The 22,402-nt window shown below is 39.1% G+C and overlaps 1 protein-coding gene across 1 annotated transcript in view; it reads right to left on the reverse strand.

Annotated features, from left to right (window-relative positions):
• The window catches only part of LOC144220084 (ADP-ribose glycohydrolase MACROD2-like), a gene marked incomplete at its 5' end in the record, with an annotated part of 169,628 nt that overhangs the window by 34,970 nt on the left and 112,256 nt on the right, over positions 1–22,402 (reverse strand). The gene's annotated exons all lie outside the window — the stretch shown is intronic.

Raw genomic sequence — 22,402 nt, forward strand, 5'->3', positions numbered from 1 at the left:
GATTATATTTAGATCCCCAGAATCTCTTCATGCCTTGCTGTCATTAGAAGTCCCCACATGTCCTCTGAGCAGGGTACCTAGAATGTAGCTGGTGATGCTGACTGGTGCTTACGTGGGTAGTCACCAGAGTGGGGAACATGAACCCTGAGCAAAACCACCATGTGAAGCTGAGTAGGCCAATTATGGCACATTTGCAAGGGGCACTGATGATGATTGTATCCTACAGAGTTGTGAAATATGGAGCTCTCAGCCTTTCAGTAGCTGAAAAGTACAATATGAACTACCAGGAGGTGAGGAAAGCCTAGGAGTCACAGTCACACTGAAGGGCCAGTTGAGGTCAAAGGATGGTGCCATCAGAGAATCACCAAGCCTGGACTGGACTAGAGAGAACAGACCACAGATTTTGGTGTTAGGTAAGAGTAGGGTGGTACTCAGTCATGAAATAGCAAAGGTGCATTACCTGAGAAGCCAGAGGATAGTAAAAGGGGATAAAATATGAAACACTGAGAATCTATATTCCAGCTATACCCTTATTAGGAAGGTATTCAATATCACTTTTTCCCCAGAATTTTGAAGGCTATATTCTATTCACTTCTAATATTCAGAGTTGCTGATAAAAAAGAATCTTCTGTGAGATTAACTTCTGTTGTTTGTTTGTTAGTTTTCCAATTTGAAATTTCATGATGATGCATTTTCTGTGTGAGCCCATTGTTCTTACAGTTAATACTCCCCGAGCTCTTTCAATCACATCATTTAGTTGTCGGACTGTTCCTTCAATTTTTTTTGATAATTAGACCTCAACTTTTGTCTCATATTTTCCATTTCTTGATCTTTTTATTCAACATTATCTTTCAGTTCATATCGATTTTATTTTTAAATTTGGCAATTTCATTTTACATTTTAAACACTCCTTTCTTTCTAATTATTACCTTCTTCTAATTATTGCAACCTGCTACTTTGAAGATTTTTTCTTCAAGAGATTATAAATTATTGTGACGTTTTTATTTGTTCGTGTTGTGTGATAGTTCTTTTTAAAATTACTATACTGAATTATCTGTAAAATTATCTGTTTCTTTTACCTCTGTTTTTCAGTCTTTCTCTTACTTTTCTGCATTTACAGTGCTGGATTTCCAATTATGTTTGCTGATTCAAGATTATCATTAACATTCACAAAAGAGAAAACAGATAGCGGGTTCCTCTGATAGGGACATTGGTCTGTCTCTCTCGCTCTCCCCTTCTCCCATAAGGAAGAGTTCTGATGTAAATGAGTGGCATATGTTGATGGACAGGTTTTACCTTAGGGTGGAATGACAAAGAGACAAATATTAGGCCCCCAACTAGTAGAATGAGGGGACATTAATCAGGGATGGTAGCATCCATATAACCCTAATTCTCCTCATTTCAAAATCTTGATTTCTTTATAATTGAGCTCCTTGCTCCCTTAGGTACCATGGTAAGGAGGCAGACTGCTCTGGTAATTCCAAAGAGATATAGTTAACCACCTATACTTGGTCCTTCTTTGCCTTGAACTCCATGTTGCTTACTGATCATATGTCCTAATATCACCTTTTACTTATAAAAGCGTCCTAACAATAAATTGTCTGGTCACTCTACTGCTGACTACCAACCCTGAGGTGCTAAAATGGAAGATCTACTTCCTTCTGCACTGTGACACTTCCTCTTATAGTCTATTTTAGACCCTGTGTCATCTCCAGCATATTTCCTTTTGATTTCCAGTGTTTGAAAATTTGTTGGAATCCATTGTCCATCTCCTGATTGCTTCACTGAACTGAAATTATGAGTTTGAAGCCCTCAGCCTCTGTTTAACATTGCAACATTTAGGACATTATTTTCTAAAATACATCACCCAGGAAGCATACTATTATCTACCAATGGTCTAAGATTACTGACATCTATTATCATCAGAGATGGGTAGAACACAGAAGCCAGCAAGCTGAGTTTAATGTTCATTGTAAAATGTGAGCTTCTTCGGGCAATTAGAGTTTAAGGAAATAATAGCCATGAATATACTTCTGAGCAAAAGAATGATCAGGGATGAGTTTTTTTTTTAATTAATTAATTAATTTTGAGGGGGAGAGAGGGTGAGCCAGAGAAAGAGGGAGGGAGAAAGAATCCCAAGTAGGCTTCACACTGCCAGCATGGAGCCCGATGTGGGGCTTGTACTCATGAACTATGAGATCATGATCTGATCTCAAGAGTCAGATGCTTAACTGACTGAGCCACTTAGGCACCCCAGGGATGAGTTTTAGTACATTGCTGTCCATGTGAGAACCATTAATGACATTATTGTTCCCCACTGACTTCAACTTGACAATGCAGGGGAAAACCCATATTGCAAAAATTGAAATTATATTAGAAGTGTGGTTGAGCATTAAAAAAGCCTTTTTCTAGTTGTTCTAATTGAGTCCATATACATATAACCTAATTCAATTAAAAATATATTAGCTATGATATGACAGTGAAGTCTTTATCCTCTGTTACCATTTCATATTCTCTGGTTATTATCATACTTTTGACACAACTAGGCATCCATGACATATTCCAAAAGTGCAAAGCCAATAAATCATATGGGTGACACAAATAATCAGGTGTATTTCACTCCCAAGAGTATTTCCATAAGGCACCACACTTTGTGTCTCATACTCTACGCATTCCTGATGACCTAACAACATGACTGTGTTCTCCAGATCTTTGATGATCAAAGCTTACTTGGCTGCTAAGAGCATGTTCTGGAATGAGGTACCAAAACAATTATCATATAGAGAGCTAGTCATTCTGTTGTTCTGATCCCAAAAAGGGGAGGGATCGTTGGCATCGAAATACTTGCTTCTCATTGGAATATAAATAAAGTGATACATACCTATCGCGGCATTGAATTGGACTGGTGTTTCCACCGCCATTTTGTGCTTCATACACACCAGCACCATTTTAGAGTGACAGAGCATGCAGAGAACTTAACTCCTCAATACTGAGAACTATGGGAAAATTGGGTCAGAGAACATGGAATACAAGCTCCCCACATTCTATGTGGTGCATAAGGAAGGGGAAGAAAAACGGGGGTACACATATTGACATGCTGCTACAGAAATCTTCTGACCTTTGGTTCTTCATATCCATTGCAGGGTAAACTTGGCCTGCAGGGCTCCCCTTCTCACAGAGGAATCCTCTGTGAAACCTTGGTCTTGTTCTCCTTGCCACATGCATATTCAGAGTAGGGTAGGGAAGGTAAGTTCTGAGTATACTTTCAGACGTGACCACAGTTAGGATGGACTTCTGATTCGTCAGTAACAGTATACAACTTCCCAAAGCAATAGTTTCGAAAGAAATTTCACTTACTTTGAATGTCTAAATGTTAGTTCATTTATTTTGTAAGCAACTTAGAAAACTGGGCCTGTTTTTTTTTTTTTAATATTTTTTATTTATTTCTAGGAGAGAGAGAGAGAGCGTGAGCAGAGGAGGGTCAGAGAGAGAGGGAGTCACAGACTGAAACAGGCTCCAGGCTCTGAGCTGGCAGTCAGCACAGAGCCCGATGCGGGGCTCGAACCCACGAACCGCGAGATCATGACCTAAGGGAAAGTCGGACGCTTAACCGACTAAGCCACCCAGGCGCCCCAAACTGGGCCTGTTTTTGAGAGTTAACTACACACCCACACTATGCACTTAAAAAGTAGAGTTATTTATTGGATGCTTACTCAAGTTTCCAGGACTCTGGAAATGAGAATGTGCCTTGCAGACCTCCAATTACAGACAGCATAATCAACCGAGGGCCCCACCTGTGGATAGATCCATCACTATCTTTGTTCTGAGACTGGTTCTCACAGGTTGCTCCCAGCAGTGACTGAAGGGAATGAAGGCAGGTCTGTTCTTGGCTAAATTTGCCTCAAAGCCTCCCAGGTGCTTTCCCAAAACTTTCTTGCACTGCACACCTCTTAACCTTCCTTTCCTGTGTCCCTCACTTGGAGGTCACACGTGCTGTCATCTGATGGCTCTCCTAGGCTTTATCAACCTTCTCCTTTTCTCTCATATAGGCATTTTCCTTAAGAAATACCTTGTATTTCCCAAATAAGTCCTAGGAAGACCTAGACTAACACTCTGCATCTTAGAACAATTTGCACCACTTGGAACCAGTAGAATTCGCTGGTATTTTAACTGATGATTCAAAGTTTGGACAATTAGAACTTTCCATATATCTCCAAGATATCAGGTAGAAGCCAGTTTCAGTGAAAGGGTAGGGTTAACTCACTCATTCTAACATAGCAGTTATTGTTTTGGCCTCACAAACTCTGACCACATGCACCTGGTGCCATTTTAACCTGTCAGTGAACACTGGCAGAACTTCCACAAGCAAGTGTAGCATCCTCGGGATTTGATCTCATACTCCCTTGTTCAGTAGGGACCAGACTGCCAGAATCTGGATCAAGACACATTTCTTTAGATTCCCAGTTCACAGTGCTTCCAACATTTCTGCCCCACCAACAACGCTCTAACACAAGCCATCCTGTTTCCCACTTAGGGTAAGATATTCAAAGTTCTGAGCCTAATGGGTTTAGTTTGTTTGGGGAAGCTTTTCCTCATGCCAGTGGAATGTTTAAAATGCAGTTATGCCATTTGAAAAGGATGGGCTTGATTCTGAAAAGAGAATGACATGTGAGGAGAAAGGTTTTGGTTTTGATAAGACCATACAAAATTGAGATGGTTCAATCCCTGTCTCTGGTTTCCTGAGTCTGTGTTCCCTCATCAGGCTGCTTTCATTACAGTTACTGATTTGTCAGAATCCAAATGGGGCCTGAAATGCAACTGGGGGGAAAATGATTGCCAAGGGCTTCTAGTCTATCCCCCATAAGGGATGGAGGAGATGCTAAGTCTCCCAACATGGTTTTCATACCCTATGAAAACCCCAAGAACCATGACTCAGGAGTGGCACACCTGGGAGAAAAGGAAATGAGCTGCCCATGAGGACTTTTAGGAACCTTGTAGCAAGAACACACTTTAAAGAGGGTAAAGCCCAAAGCAGTTTGATATAATAAGGCTGGATATCACAGTGCTATTTTTTCCCATTCTCTAGAACTGCCTTTATTGTTATGATATGGTTGGTACAAAATATAAATTCTGGAGGGAAAATAAGATAAAATGGTAAGAAGACAAAGCACTATTCTTTTATATTCTCTCCCCTGGTCTTTGTGGCTGTGATCACTGGCATATGCTGAGATAAGAAGTGAGTGCTCGTGGGATTCTGTACCCAGCACAAAATGTCACAAGATGCCGGTCCTGTGGGAGCCCTGCAGAGAAGGGCCTTTGAAGGTCAGCTCTCTGCAGTTAGGCTGTGTGACGCTGCCTGGTGACTGCAGTGCACCAGGACCCATGTCACAGGCCCATCTGGTTCTTTCTCTTGGCATTTTTTAAGGTGAGATTTTTCATAATCATTAATAATCCTAAGAATAATTAAGACACCAGTGATAATGTAGCGAATATATAAAGCAAGAACCTCAACCCTGGCACTGGAAATCAAGTTCAATAGAGAGAAATATTAGACTTCTTCCATTATAGTCTAAGATCAAACCCACCAGGGATGACCTAGAAGGACTAAAGAGAGCTACCACTGTCTCCCACAGCAATTCCTTACAGTCACTGATTTGCCAGGATTCAGATTTTTGTTTGTCCTCAATCTCCTCAATCTACTTCTCCCTGAGAATGTGGCTCCTTTGGGGATTTTGAGTTTCTTTATGGGATGGGCCTGGAGGAAAAGAAACTGAGCAAAGTAGGTAGTGTTCTTTGTGTCTCCTGCTTTGTAATAGACTTTGATCCAATAGCAACAGATAAAAGAAGATCTAGTAAATATAAAGCCTCATAACAAGAAACATAAGTAAGAGAATGGAATTAATGACAAATCCTACAACTTTAAATCTCCTAGCTGAGGGAGGGCTGTTTCTGGGCTCCTGGGTCCGTTTTGCCATTTCTATACAAATGTCAACCATGATTGTGACAGTCATGTTATACATGCCACAGCATTTATACTTTGTGCCCAAGTGCCTAAAAATAATGTCACGGGGAATACACAGATCCACCTCCATGAATGTTTCATTCCTGCAGTTTGCAGGCCCACTTTGGCCAGGATTTGGAGCTGTTTGCCCGGCCCTGTCATTTCTGCACGGGGACAGAACCAGCTGTGACAGATGTACTCTTATGACACAGGACATCTGCCAGAAGCCAAAGGTTTCTGGGTGTTTTTCTTGACCAGCTGCATCCCTTTAATGAGGTCTCTTACTATCAAAGACATTGGAAGCTAAAGGCAAATTGCTGGACTTTTGGCTGGGGCATTTTTGGAGGATGAAAGTAGCTAGATGTCTCTCAGGGTGCCCTTGTGGCCCCACATTGTGCTTGTCAGGACTAAGGGAGTAGATTAGCCGAGTAATCATAGAGCAGAGGTAACATTTGATCCAGTGTTCTGATAGTTCTTAGGGTTCTCTCTGCTCATCATACAGATGTGAGGATTTTCTTTAGTTTGGAGTATGGGCTTCTGCTCAGAACAATCACAATAGCTAATATTGATTAAGATTTTAGTATGTGCCTGGCAGTATTGCTAGAACTTTATACATATTAAACCACACAATCCTTCGAAACACTCCTCTACCATTATCCCTGTTTACAGATGGGGAAACCAAGTCCAGGGGTAAATAGCTTGTTCATGGATCATTAGAGCAGAGCCTGCCTGTGAAGAGCCTGCATATCTGCAAGCCTCTGCAGACTGGCTGCTGGTGTCACTATCACTCAGATCCTTTATCATCTCACACAGGGAGATGCTCATACACAGAGCTGTCAGGGCTTGAAGCAATTTCTTTTAGCCTTTAATTTGACAAGTGAAGGTCTGGATCATTGTGTGCAATTCTGTGTCCATGTTTTGAGAGAGAAGTTGGCACATTTAACTTGCTTAGAGATACACTGCCAAAATGAGGAGGGGTTTGAAAACCTTGTGATATGAGAGGTGTTTGGAATAAGTAAGGAATGAATTAGTGGCTAAGAGGAAGACACAAACGGTGGCTCTGAAAACTACCTTCAAATAGTCAAGGGGCACTCACCATATGGGCCAGGCTCATCTCAGTTCCCTACGCAGGGAAGAAATGGGATGGAGAAGCAGAAGGCGCAGCAAAGTCAAGTTCATAATTGAAGACTCAGAATCATCGGTGGATGAAGGAACTGTGATGAAAGGTAGTGAGCTCCCCATTGTGTATGCTCTGTAGTAGAGGCTAAAGCATCTGCTGGAAAGGAATAATGCTTTTGTGTGTTGGAGCAGGAAGCTAAACTGGGTAACTTTTAGGAGTGATTCCAAATCCAAGATTTACAGCAGGGTGATTTTACCATTTCAGAAGGGAGCTAAGTTGAAATGCCATAGACACCTCCTTTGAGTATCCTAGTCTATGAAGAACAACCCCTTAGAGCAGTTTAAAAGGGAAAGGGTAGGTTGGAAAAAAAATACTGGGCCATAATCTGGGCAACAGACTGGTCTGCCTCCACCAATGAAATGTATGACCCTGTTCAGGTGCATTAACTCCTCATACCCTTAATTTCTGTAACTTCAAAATGGAGGGAGATGGATGTCATCATTTTGGGAATTTCTGAAATAGTGATAATTGGCCTCAAAAGTTTTCTGACCAAGCATCAGTTATTTGTAAAATGGAATGAACCAAAGATATCCTGCCCATGGCACTCTGGCTAATGGCATAACTATTGTATAAGGAGCTCTGTAGAAGATCATTTCTGCACATTTTCTGGATATCAAGTTTGCTACCGGTCCTTTTCCCTCTCCATCTCTTTTGTTATTAAGTGATGGTCTTGTGAGTAATTTCTTTCCCTTTTCTCTCTCTCTCTTTTTTTTTTAAAGTTTATTTATTTTGAGAGGGAGAGAGAGAGAGAGAGAGAGAGAGAGACCAAGCTGGGAAGGGGCAGATAGAGAAAGAGAGGGAGAATCCCAAGCACGCTCCACACCGTCAGTGCAGAGCCCAACATAGGGCTCAAACTCATGACCCTGAAGACCATGACCTGAACTGAAATCAAGAGTCAGACACTTAATCGACTCAGCCACCCAGGGACCCCTTCCTTTTCTCTTTGCCTTACTCATCTGCACCAACACAGCTTTCATGATCCAGAACTGTGCCCCTGCCTGAGATAGTCTAGTTTCTGGGCCTGCTGTAGTCTAAGCAACGATAGTGCAGCTTTACTGTAATTATTTTTTCATTCTTCAATGCAAAACTAACATTTACTAAAAGCACCTGCAAAAGACCAAGTTCTTATTTGTGCTGCCTACAGAAACCTTCCATCCTGCTTATATCTTTTTGTAAGTCAATTTGCACCTCAAACCTTATATTGTATTTCGGAGATGATGATGCTAATTCGTGTTTAGTGACTGCTTCACCAGCCTAAGGCACGGCATAAAGACATGCATATAGACATGCACATAGACATGTGCATCACTATTCACAAAGAAACTGATTAGTTCACTTAAGACAAAAGGAAAAAAAGGCATTTTAATCAAGCATTGGCATTGATCCCCCTTATCTGAAAAGGCTGGTAGTAGTTACAAAGAAAGATTCCCCTTTCGCCCAAATCTTAGTCATGACAAACTGACGTGAGAACACACTTAATCATCCTAGTACTCAACACCTGAGACTTGGAGCCTCCCTGTTTAGTGCTTGGAAAAAATACTCATCACGCAATTCAAGGGTGAGCCCATGTCTCTCTCCTAACATGCCACGAAAAATCTTGGCTTCACATACTTAAGCGCTACTTCACTCCATTTCAATAAAAATAGAGCTTAATTTGGTCTCATAAGTTTGCTTTCCCCTAAGTGGGGGGGAAAGGGCCCCGGTTTTGGGATCAGCTCTGTAGGACATGTGGCTCTTCAGGAAGAAAGGGGGCTCACCACCACTCAGAGGCAGGGTACAAATCTGTATTGAGGTTAATTAATTTAGCCTTCATATCAAATGCTCAGAACTACAAAGAAGGCTTACCAGCTAGTTTCTAACAACTGAAGGATAAAAAAAAGGAATGAAAAGACTAAGAGATTTAGCAAACAAACTGTTTGCCATTTGAGAGTAACTCAGGGCTACCCAAAAAGGCTCCTTGATTGAAATCAATTAAAGGGAACCAAACACTGACCTTGCTGTGAAGAGAGCTTAAATATCCCACCTACCCAATAATGGTCCAAACAGAGCTCCAAAGCCCTGGAGGCCTCATGAATATTCTGAGACCTTAAAATGCCAAAAGGGGGAAGGGAGGACGACAGAGAGATCCAGGCCTCTAAATAATAGGGGCTCTCCTGTGGTTTTGCGTGGCCTTCCAGGATCCTCTTTTCAAGCTCTTTATTGAAATAGCTTGGGTTTTTTACTGATCTCCTGTGAGGGCTCAAAAGCCTTAAGCTAATTACATTTGGCTGAGATATGCTTGATGAGATGGGAAAAATATAAAGCTTTTGAAAGGGTGAAAAATCTCTAGCCATCTGCTGGTGGTGTTACTAAAGGAACAATAGGGAAGAAGAAAGACAGCAGCTAGCCAGAGTGGAAAGGTACAGGATTTCTTTAATTACTGGGTCAATGAAACTATTACTGCTTGGAATGTCGGGAAAGGCAGGTCCAACAAGTGAAGCGGACTAAGCAACGACAGTGCTTAGCGGATAAGCAAAGCAGAACATCGGCATGAAAGAAAAGGACACACTTTTAAGGGAGAAAAAGGCATCAGGTTAGCGTGGCCTGGAAGAACATTTCTAATTAGAAATCACAGGTAGTTTATGGAAAGGAAAGAAAGATATGCTCCTAAATTGGAATTAGTTTCAGAGCAACCTCTGTCCATCTTTCCAGGTTATCTGTGGTCCTCAAAGGCAGCTGGATGGAGCCCTGGCGAGCCACGTTCTGTCTGACGGCATCAACCAGACAGTTGCTTCTGTTATACTTGGCAATCCAGGTGAACAGCCTGCGTTTGGCTTTCAAATCAATGCCCCAGGTGTTGATTCAATATGGCAAACAGCTTATGTGCGTCGCTCTAAAAGCCCTGTTTGGTTTCTTCTTTTCTTTTCTTTTTTAAAAAAGAACTAATCTTCTCAAATGCAGCTGAGAAAATGTTAGACTTTGGAAGACAAATTAAATCAGATAGGACACTGCTAAATCAGAGTTTATTTTTACTCTGTGTAGGGTAACTTCTGGAAGTTGGGTAGCAGTTGTATCCTAAATCCTATTTTTGTTCTTTTTTTCAATGTTTGCAGCGGGAATGGCATTTTCTTTCATGTTACTTTGTCTTGCCTCTGTGTCAGAACATGGGTAATACTACTAAAACAACAGGAAAATGTTTGTTTCTTTGGTTAGTTCCTTCTCATCAAAACCAAGATACACATTTTTTTCAGGTGCACAACTCAAATGCATACTCAGGATGCTCTTGCAGTAGACTGGGTCTATTTTCCAATGGATACACTCCTTTTCTGCATCTCCTAACCTAGGCACATAGCCTCTGTGTTCTTCCTGCATCTTGCCTCCTAGACACTATGGGAGGGACACACTGCACCGTTGACCACAGGAGGGCACACATGGGAAGAGAAGCTTACAGGGAAGAGCAGCAGCTGATCTCAGACATAGGGAGGTTCAATTTGGGAAGAGGTTCCCATTCTTACCTTACATTCATAAGTATCCTAATGTATGCTGTCCCAGCCACTAATCCTGGTTGTCCAATACTAAAAGACTGCTTCCTCCATGGTGCCTGATGGAAGTCAGCTGGTGTGGATAATAAACAAGGGGTTTGCCAGTAGTTCTCAAAAGTGTGTTCCCTGGACCAGCAGCATTGGCCTCACCTGGGAATTTAAATATGCAAGCTCTCACCTGCCCACTAGCCCCAACCTACTGAATCAGGAGCTCAAGGCATAGAGACCAGCAATCCATCTTTTAACAAGACATCTGGGTGATTTGGATCTACTGAGAAGGGGTATGCTTTCTATCATCTGTCTATCTACGTACCTATCATTTTTTGCTGTGTTTAAACACTCCACCTTCCAATGAAATTAAGGCAGAGAAAAAGGTGTAAAGGGATGTTCAAAAATTGATCTAAGTTTGGATGCAAAATCCTAGACTAGCAGTGCCATTCAAAGTATGGTCCACAAGCTGGAGGCATCACCATCACCTAGGAGCTTGTTAGGAGTACAAATTCCCACAGCACCTGGGTGGCTCAGTTGGTTAAATAGTTGAGTCCTGATTTGGGCTCAGGTATTGATCTCATGGTTTGTAAGATCTGAGCACCATGTTGGGGTCTGTACTGACAGCACAGAACCTGCTTGGGATTCTCTCCTGTTTCTGCTCCTGCTCACTCATGTGCACGTGGGCTCACATGCTTTCTCTCTATATATCAAAAATAAATAAGTAAACATTAAAAATAAAAAAGATGTGCAGATTCCCAAGTCCATCAAGTCCTATCATATCAGAATCTCTGGGGATGTAGGGTCCAGAAATCACAAACACTCTGATGCCTATACACACCTAAATTTGAGAGCCACTGTGCTAGAATAATATACCAACCGTGTTTGTGGTCAGTTTGGCCTTTAACTATTAGAAACCTATTAGGGTCAAAAAGTTCTCTGTTCTCATTTTGTGATATTAGTCAGTCAGAGACAGCCAAATTGGAAAGCTTGTTGGGCAGGAATTTTATATCTCTTCCATTTCCAAAATGTATTTGTTGGATATTTACCTTATTATTTTTCCCAGGCCGGAAACTAGACACCAGCTCTTATACTTTCTTCCATCCTTCTTCCTTCTCTCCCGCCTTTCCTTCTCTTTGATTTCTCCTTCATCCCTTCTCGTTCCTTTCTCCATTTCCCCAATGCCTTTAAATCCTTTTCTTCTAATCTCCTAGAGATGCATAACTATTCCATTTCCACTTACTGTGGCCAGGGTAATTTGATTTACTTGAATTAAATCTCAGTTGTGCAACCAACGGAGACTGACATTAAAAAGGGATGGGTCATGATAATAAAAATGCTGCCTAATTTAGCATAGATTATAGAAGCAGGGACAACCTCATGGTAATTCCCAACTGGAACATGGAAAGATATTGGAGCCTTTCCTTCCTCTGGGGATCTATTAAGACAAGCCTGGATTTTCAACATGGTTTGAAGACACCATGTTGAGAGGTGTTGTATTCATTTCCTATTGCTGTTGTAACAAATTACCATAGGCTTAGTTTCTTACCATAAACTAAATTTATTTTCTTACAGTCCCAGAAGGCCAGAAGTATTACATGGGTCTTATGGGGCTAAAATCAAGGTGCCCATGGAGTTACCTTCTTTCTGGAGCCTCTGGGGAAGAAACCATTTCCTTACATAGTTTGGTTTTTAGAGTCTGTTTGTGTTCCCTATCCCATGGCCCCTCCTTTATCCATTTTCAGAACAACCAGTGTGGTTCTCAGGCATGTGTCCTCCCCAACCCCTCCCAAAGACACACACACACACACACACATATTATAGCTATATTTATCTTGGCCATTATTTTTCCTATTTGGTTATATATAATTACTAGATTTTATGCAAGTTTTCTTTTCTGGTTGCATAGGGCTGTCTATAATAGTTTGCTAATGGGAAAAACAAGAGTAATGTAACACACCATGAAGTGATATATTCATTTTGAAAAGCATTCCCTTACATTGAAATTATATATGTCCATATCTTAATATATTATGAGCCATACCTCTCTTGATACCGAATATTATTATTTTATGAACTATGCTTGAAAGTATATGAAAATGAAGGACAGGTGATGTAAATATTTTGTGTATATTTGAGGAATAAACCGAATGTGATAAGTGGAAAAAGAATATTCTCCTTTGAAATATGTCATTAAAAAGAAATTTCCACTTTTTCCCTGTTTCCTTCCTATTTCTCTGTAGCTTTTTTCTATTGGTTTCAATTAAAATCCAAGACTGATAAATGATGACATCCCTGAAACATGAACAGACATGCTTCTATGTCAAAAATGTAAGCTCTAACAATGAGATGGGATTTACTGGTTAGAAACATGACTGATTTATCACGACACTTCCTTTGAAGATTCACGATGAAATAAAGCAATCACATACAATCAACCCAAACCCCTCACTATTGTTAAAATGCTTACCTCCCTTTTCTTTTTTTTAATCATTGCAGCAGATGTCATAAAATAAATGTAGTGAAACATTCAAGCAGCAAGCTCCCTAATTGTTTCCATCCTGATTATAAAAACACATTGAAAGGTAAATCCTCACAGTGAAATAAATGAAAAAAATAATTAACATTCAAAGTACTCCTTATACCACCTGCTCTTTACGTACGGTGCTGAAATGAAAGCACCTGATGTATAACAAGTAATAAAAAGAAATTGAGTTTCCTTCTAAAAGAGAGAGAAAAGTAGCACTTAAATTTGAAATCCAAATCAGAATGGATATACCTTTTGCATAATCAACAGGGTCTAGAAGCTCCTTCATCTGAATCAAGTGAAATGGTCATAGTACAGTAAATATTTTATCCAATATATATTACATACTCTTTTGTGGCTATTTGTTACTTTTAAAAAGTCTTTTATGCAAATATATGTTGAGCTTCTGTGGTCTTTGAAAGTAGATATTCTGACTAATATCTGGGTTTAAGCCTATATGTTAAAATTTGGGTTGGCAATAATTTGGTCTTTACAACAAAATGTGTAAGTGAACATATTTACACATTCATATTATTACGATCCCTAACTATACACCCCACTCAGTTTACATATTGGACCTGCATTTGCTAGTTCCATCACCTAATGGTCTTTTTGTGAAAATGGTTATGATTAGGATGTCTACTTCATGGTCCTAATGAAGATCTCAATTGTAGTCTACTCAGAGAAAGTAAAGGTCAGTTCGCTGATAAATAGGTGGAATCTCCTTTTAAATAGTGGCAAAAAAAACAAACACGTTTTATAGTAAATTTAAGTTTTTATTCTAAGGGAGAAAGAACCAAGGCCTTAAAGTACTCCTTCTCACCATCCAAAGTGTGAAATGCTTGGGGCCCAAGCCACCCTGCTTTGGGTCACCTCTAATGGATGCTAACATCAAAGGGAGCCATTTTCTTCCATTCCCCCAGTTTGGGGAGGGGTGTGGACAGAGCAGATGCTGTGCCTAGAGCGGGATGAGGCATTGTGGGAAAAATCCTGCGTTCTCAGTACTAACGAAACATACATGCACTCATATCCGTGTGTACTGATAAAGACTTCGTAACTTAGGAGCTCCTGTACGAAAATGAGTAGTTTCATCTGCAAGGTAATTTGGGCTATATTCACATAGATGCTATAGACGAGGAGTCAGCGAATTTTTCTTCTGTAAAGGGCCAGATAGTAAATGTTTCAACCTTTGCATGTTTTGATAAAATTCTATTTATGAACACTGAAATTTCAACTGAATATAATTTCCATGTCTCAAAAATTATTACTCATTTTCCCCCCCAACCACTTAAAAGTGTGAAAGCCATTTTTAGCTCACTAGCCATACAAAAAGAGGCAGCAGGCCAGTTTGGCTGATGGGATGTTGCTAGAGGCCACAGATTATTCCTCAAAGATGGTTTCATTTAATCTTTTCAGCAACTCCGAGAGGTATAAGGAGGAAGCTAAGGGCCCAGGAGGCTTAAGCAGCTTATTCGTGGTTAAAGCTAGTCAGTGTTATATGTAAGTAAGCTGTAAAACATATAGTCACAAGTAATATATATAATCAGTACATATGAAAACATAAAATAAACAACATATATATAAGAAAAATTGTGTATACTGTATATAACCAAAATACACAATATATAATTTGCTTACATTTATAGAAGTAACTCATATTTCCTATGCTTTTTTTCACTATTCCATATGAATCCTATACCAATGTGCAGCAGAGTGAGATAAATGTAATGCAGATACGTCCCTTAGGGACTGTATACATCAACATTAGGTGCTTAATAAGTATTTGTTGAGTGAATGGGACGATTTATCACTCTCAGTTATATGAATGATATGCAGTAGGAAACAGGATACCAATATGTTCACAAGGATTCCACTGCCAGCTGGATTTCTGAGTGAGCAGGAAAAAAATAACTTTCCTTGATTACATCACCAAGAATTAAGTTTTCCTTACTGAGGCTCAGTGTTGTTTGCCCTGTGAAATAATTACATTTCGTAATACTAAGGTGCACTGTTTTCATATCATAACATCTATGAATAGAGAATTGCAAAGTTTTCATTGGCTAGAACATTGTGATGAAATTCACTGATCATCAAAAACAGAAGTGCCAAAACATGCAGAATGGGTTTCAATGGCTTAGAGGAAAATCCTTGGAAATAATAGTGAAATAGGGAAGGAACTGAGGAGGTAGTAAATCAAAAGTGTTTAGCAACTGTCTCTAAGTAGAAGCAAAAAAGTAAGGTAGCTCTACCTTAATAATAATAGCACAATGCCTCTGTATGTGTGAAACAATACAGATATTGATAACTCTGATTGTAATTGATTCAGAAATAGACCCTGTATCTGATGAAATTTTAGCAATACCTTGACTAATTTATTTAGTATGTTTCTCTTTATGTGTTCTCCAAAGTTATTTATGGTAAAATTCTATGTGTAGTTATTTTAATAGTTATAAATGAATAATTATAAAATATGTTATATTTATATATAGTATAGATAGTATAAGTAGTTATAAATTAAGAATAATTATAAAATTATTTCAATAGTTGCAAAATAAAAAGTCTAAAAGATAAGACAATGTTTTTTACTTTAATTGGCAAGATTTTTTAAAAAAATTCTTAACAATACATAAAATAATGGTGCATCGTAAATTGTGGCGTCTTAGAAGTATGTGTACATCCACAGTATATGCCCATCTTCAGTGTATGTAGAATAGCCCTTGGCACAAAATGATAGCAAGTAAACGAAATCTCAGAGATGTAATTAGTTTCCTACCCTACCCCAATACTGCCATGGCATTTTATCACTGTCTGTGTTAAACATTGATAACCAACACTGATGAATTCAGTGAAGTGGGAAAAAGGGTAAAAAATGGCAGTTTTACCTTTGTATACTGTCAAGAAAGATCGTCTAAGACTTGACAGTGGGCAAAAAAGAGTGTGACCCTCCTGTGGAAGGCTGGGTGTTGTATAGCACACTCTCTGGGACTATCTGATTCTATGTATGTTATTCCTTTGAGTCTAGTCTACAACTAGACTATTTTATCAGTATAGATAGAAGTTAACTTGTAGAGGGGCACCTGGGTGGCTCGGTTGGTTAAGCGTCCAGCTTTGGCTTAGGTCATGATCTTGGGGTTTGTGAGTTTAAACCCCACGTTGGACTCTGTGCTGACAGCTCAGAGCCTGGAGCCTGCTTTGGATTTTGTGTTTCCCTCTCTCTTTGCCCCTCCCCTGCTCATGCTCTGACTGTCTCTCTTTCTCTCAATAATAAATCAACATTAAAAGTTTAAAAAAAATGAAGTTAACTTGTAGAAAACTTGTAGTAATGAAGATGAGACTTGTTGACAGCCATGCAAATCCATTTGGTTTGGTAAAGAAGAAGGAATATACTTTATTGCCCTATATGAAGTTAACTAGTCTTTCAAATTTCAGTACCCTGGAGTTATGTGTGTAAGCATGTATGCATGGCTATATTTAGTATTTCTGATTGTATGTATATTATGGAGATACATACATCTAAAACTCTTCTGAATCAGTTTTATATCTTACTAGTCCCCTCATTAATTCATGATTTAAGGAAAATCTTTTACATGACTTTATCTTTCTGAAAATTAAAGTGTCACATTATTTAACATCTTGGAGAAGAAGGCAAATATAATGAACATGTCACCCAATGTCAACAATTGACTCACTATATTTTAGAGAAGACTAATTGTCTGGAATATTTAAGGATACATGCAAAATAATAGTATGCTTAGATGCAGGTAAAAATCTTTTCATTAGCTGTGATAAGAATTAAGGTATGCTGTGTACAGAGAGTTGCAGAACTCTAAAGGAGCAGAGAGGAATAAAAAGTTCCACACCTGGAGACAGAATTCTGCTTAAGGGAGAGGTCTGTTTCATCTTTGCAAATTACTCTGAGAAGCCACATTGCCATATGCCTCAGGGCAAGATCAGGCAATCTAGGCACCATACAAAGTCAAACTGTAAATGAAACTGGGGAGTTAGGGAGGGGAGAAAATTTAAAAAAAAGACAAAGTAGATCCAGGAACAAAGCTAGATGCTGGAGATTTATTAGAAGAGATGATCTCTGAAAATTCCCCAGCTAGGGATGACACGTTTTAATCCTAATGTTCACGTAAGCCTACATATATCCTTAAGTTTCTAGTACTTCTCCCCATCCCCACCCCGGACTCTTACATGTAGAATGGAAGTTTAGGCTAAATTTTTCTAAATCTTGAAAGACAAGCTGATCCCAGCTAGCTAGAGGATTTGGCCAAAAGGCCAAACTTTGAGTAGATGTTGAATATTAATTTACACACATACATTCAGATATGCAGTATGAAAACCAAAATTACTATTGTAGCTCTGAATACACTATTCCTTCTTGATGTTTCTTTAACTTTAATTTTTTACTTCAAGGAGAAATGTGAAGAAGATTAGCATTCTAAAAATGAATTTTAAAAAGTCATGTATCTTTACCACTTATACAGCGTAATTTGAATCCACTGGTTCTATACGTATATGTTGCATACAGACAGATATGCAGAAACCCTAAATAATTAAGCTTGAAAGGTTACAACTTTTCTGTTCAATGTATTTAATCAAGGGGTTTTATTAAACACTTCAAAACATTCATAAGACCTGTACAGCGATTGAAGTATGAATTATCTTCTATTCATTATGAATTTATCTTCTATTCTAAACCAAAATTTGGTTGACAAATTCCAGCTATGAAATATGATGAGGAAAGAAGACCAGTAACAGAAGAAAGTATCTGAACATGAAACCGCTCCTCCAAACGAAATGGTAGCACTAAATGTAAAACACACAGCATCATTAAAGTTGACTTCATCTGAAACAATGGGATAAAAGGACTTTCTGAAAATAGAAAGTCCCAGTAAGTTAATTACTCTGGGTGCAAGCTCATATAATATTTTGTGTGAGTCAAATATATACCTGAACTATGATTCTCTAGAGCAAAGAACGCAGGCTGGAGTATGAAAGCCTGGAGGCCATGGATGCTGTCTGTTGCTGGCGTTGCTGGTATCGAGGATGCTTGTCAAGCAGAGAGGAAAGGCCTCTGTCAGCCATGCAAGAGGCCCATAAATAGTGGCAGACACCAAGGGCTGTGTAGGGGTGCTTTGTAGACAAAAATGAATCCCTATTGGATTTGACTGTAGGAGCAGAAGAGAAAGTGGTTCACTAACTATGTGTTCACCAAAAGATGAAAGAGCAGCCAGAGGAACTGCAAGACTGGATGCTTCCCACATGGATAAGGAAGATGGGGATGGAAATCTAGCCTCGTGCTGAGTAGAATTTGTGTGGAAACTTAATTTGAGCTGAAAAGCATTTTTCCCCACTTAAAATATCTTCTGGGGATAATTAGCCGCCCAATTATTAGTTAAGTTCTGAAATACAATATGGTTGATTTGGCTGATCTTTTTGTCTGGTCCAGGGCATCTCTGCATTTCCATCAGCAGAATGCAATAAGTAAAACAGGATAAAACCTATAATTATGACTTTTTTGTGTATTGATGACCATTGGCTCCCCTGTGGCCCCTTCCCCTGCCCCCCACCCTTGTTTTATCAAGAATGCAGTTCTTTGGCCTTCTGAGAAAATCTGTAATATCAGGGAACTTCATACTTGCATTATTGAGTTCAGACCCCTCATTGTATGACCCCGGAAACTGGGATTCCTAGATGTTAAAGGAACCACACACCCAGAGCCACAAGCCATGGATTTGCATACATTTTGTAACACAGCCCTGATAGTCAGAGGCCAAACCTAAGCCTGAGAACATGATACTTTATACTTGTTGCTAGCTTCTACTTCACTTTCTGCTTCTATGCCTGTCTACATCTGTCTTTTCCCAAGAAAGTCTGATTTACCCCACACTATAGGCCTGACGTCTCTGTTAACATTTTGGTCAACCTTGGGTGGATAAAGAATTACGATTTCATATTATACTCATCAATTGATATAAGAAAAATAATTGAGGTGTATGTAATCCATGTAACACTTGAAGAAAAAGTCCAATATATTCATAATAAATCACAAATGAAAATTATGTGTCTTAATAATGACAACGATATGACATAGTTAAGATTTTATGTCAAATAGTTCTCAATTCAACTAGGAATAAACACTTTCAGAAACATGTTTTAATGCTGGCTTTCTATTTTATGTGAAACCACGAGATCCCGTTTAGAGGAGATCTATAATATTACTTTCCTATTAGGGTTATCAGCCTAAATGGGGTTATTTTACTGGATTTCATATGTGCTGCAGATCCTGCTGGGAAGGCATAAAACTGGGCTCATTTGGGAAGAGGCAATGGAGCTCTCAGAGAAACATTGCCATATGTGAAACCTCACTCAATGCCTGTTGAAATTTTTGTATTTCAGATCTCCCAGGGATAGGTCCATTGTGCTATTGTATAATTTGATCAGCATGAACTTCTGCTGAATATTTCCTCTTCTTTTCAAAACCCATATTTTGGTAGAGCTAACTTCAAAACTTAATGTTGCAACATCTGTGCCATACACCAGGGAGCCATCGAAGATGTATCCTGAAGATTATCTACAGTTTCTAATCTTATAGAATGCCACAGAATGAGAGAAAAAGGTTATACATTTTTTTCCTGGTCTGAACATTTTTGAAAGCAACAGCTTTCTGTCTCCTTGGATTCCCAAAATAAAAGAGAGCCCATATATCCTAAAGCTATACAGACTATCCCTGCAAATGTAATAGAATATTCATTTGTTTTGTTTGTAGATTGGGGTAATTCTTAAAATGGTGGTGCAACTTCCCATTAAGAGACACTGTGAATACATAGAAAATGTGGAGCTATAGTCTCAAGTGGCTGTAAATGAGGTTCTAACTCTGTGAGTCTAAAGAAAGCAACAAAAAATTGTCCTGTATTTGTACTTTTATTCCATGGGTCTACCAATAGATCAATGGCATCTTCTTTTACAAATAGAAATTATGGTTGGATCAGCATTTCTCCAACAGAAGATTGACATCTTGACAAAGAGAAAGGGGTTTCTGAATAGAAAGAGATGCCTCTCTCCTCACCTTTCAGTAATTGTTCTATCTTTATAGAAAAGAATATACATATTGAAACTGCCTGCAGGAGATGGTGCCGAGAAGGAGCTGTGCAGAACAATTTTTTGTTGAGGGAAACCATGAAGTTTTTATGAATTCAAAACAGTTAGGAAGGATGATGAATGGGCTTGAGAAGCTCCACATGCACATCCTCTTGACTTTGTTGTCAATTTATCAAAGTATGGAGTGCTTTCTGTGTGGCAGGTATTATAATTTCTGTACATGGGTCAACTCACTAAAGTTTCTCCTCAATCATACGTGACAGGTGATTTTGTTGTCACCATCTTACAGATGAGGAAACTGAGGCATGGAAAGTTTAAATAACTTGCCCAAGGCCACCCAGCTTGTTAACAAGGGGAGAGTTACCGCACACACAGCACCCTGAATCTACATTGCCCCACTTTCCTTTGGTGACTTTTTTTATGTGTAGCAAGCTAGCTACCTATTAACTTTTACTTTGAAGCAAAGAATAAGGCAATAAGGGGATGCGTTTTACGTTATTTCAAATTTAAACAGGAATATGCAAGGCAGAGCCATGTTAAGTATCTCTGGTAAGGAAGAAGAGGGAAAACTAGTCCACAGACATTATTACTCTCCTGCAGTGAAAAGTCACATTTCAAAAAAAAGAAACCCAACTTCAAAGTTGCTACAAGCAAGTAGCAGAATTTGACTTCACTTCTGATGTGTCATTCTGCCATTTGCTATAGAGCACTGGCATCCCTACAAGGGAGAGGGAGGTGGGTATTTAACTGTTCAGGAATTGGAGGAGGGCTCGATGCCAGAGAACCCAGGGAAACCCAGCAGGGTGTGCTGAATGCCAGCTTTTCCCATGCAGGTCAAGTTAAAAAGAAGAAAATGTGGGGCGGCTGGGTGGCTCCATTGGTTTAGCGCCCGACTCTTGGTTTGGCTCACGTCATGATCAACTCTCTCTCCCTCTCTTTCCTTCTCTCTCTCTCAAATCTCTCTCTGCCTCTCTCCTCCTCTCCCTCTCAAATAAATTACTAAACTTAAAAAATAAACAAACTGAAAAAAAGAAGAAAATATGCCAGATGTTTGATGTCCCCCATTTGCATGTCTTGAGGCACAATATACAAAGTAAATGATTTCTGCTATAGAGAAATTAAGCAGGCGGGCAAGACATTGTGTATTTTACACTTTAGAAGTACAACCGAAGGGAGCAGTGATATGTATCTGTGTCTGAAGTTAGGGTTGTATCAATTCTCTGTTACCATCGCAGGGCTTAAAATACTCCAGATATGCCATTTACTAGACTTGCTAAAACTTGGTGTCATGAACCTGAACTAGGATGGAAGAATATTGTGCCCTAAATGCAGTGGAAATGTTTAAAAGATGTCAAAATTACTAACCCGGCTCAGTAATTAAACTGTGTCAATGCCCCTTGCCAAGAAGAGTTCATAGTTTGGAGGCAGTAGTTACTATTGACCTGCTTTCACTATTGAGATCATGTCTGCCTTTTAATTTGGAAACAAAATTGATCCCTGTATTCTAAAAAGAGGGGCTGTCAAGTTATTACTTTGTAACTGCTTTGCAAACACATATTTATTTAAGAGCAGCGTGACTTATGGTATAATATACCAGACAAATTATTTCAGTTTTTATTTCATATTTGAGATTCTTTTAAGAGATTAATTTATACTTAAAAATGGAATTCATCAAGTTCTTCAATAAACACTAAATTTCTTTGATAATAGTTCTTAAGATAGATACTTTAAAAAGATGTCTGTCTTTCTCCAATGTATTGGTTTCATGGCCCCAATAGTGCTTTAAAATTTACAAAGTATTCGTTTGTCCTATGGCTTCAGAAATCATTATAATGCTCACTTATTTTTTTTTTTAGCAGTATTCAATTTTATTGGATCCTAGTATTAGTGGACAAAGCCTGCAATTGGGAAGGTTCATATAATGTGTATATTTTACATAAATTGCTTCCTTAATCACTGCCATATGAAGGACGATGGAAGGAAATCAATACAGAAAGTTTAATGTGTGTTTTAAAGTCATCTCAGACGCTCTAAGACTCTTATCCATCTAGTCCCTAATTTCGATTTCTTATAGACTT

Source organism: Crocuta crocuta, unplaced genomic scaffold, assembly GCF_008692635.1.
Source record: "Crocuta crocuta isolate KB4526 unplaced genomic scaffold, BGI_CrCroc_1.0 scaffold209, whole genome shotgun sequence".
Classification (NCBI taxonomy): Eukaryota; Metazoa; Chordata; class Mammalia; order Carnivora; family Hyaenidae; genus Crocuta; species Crocuta crocuta.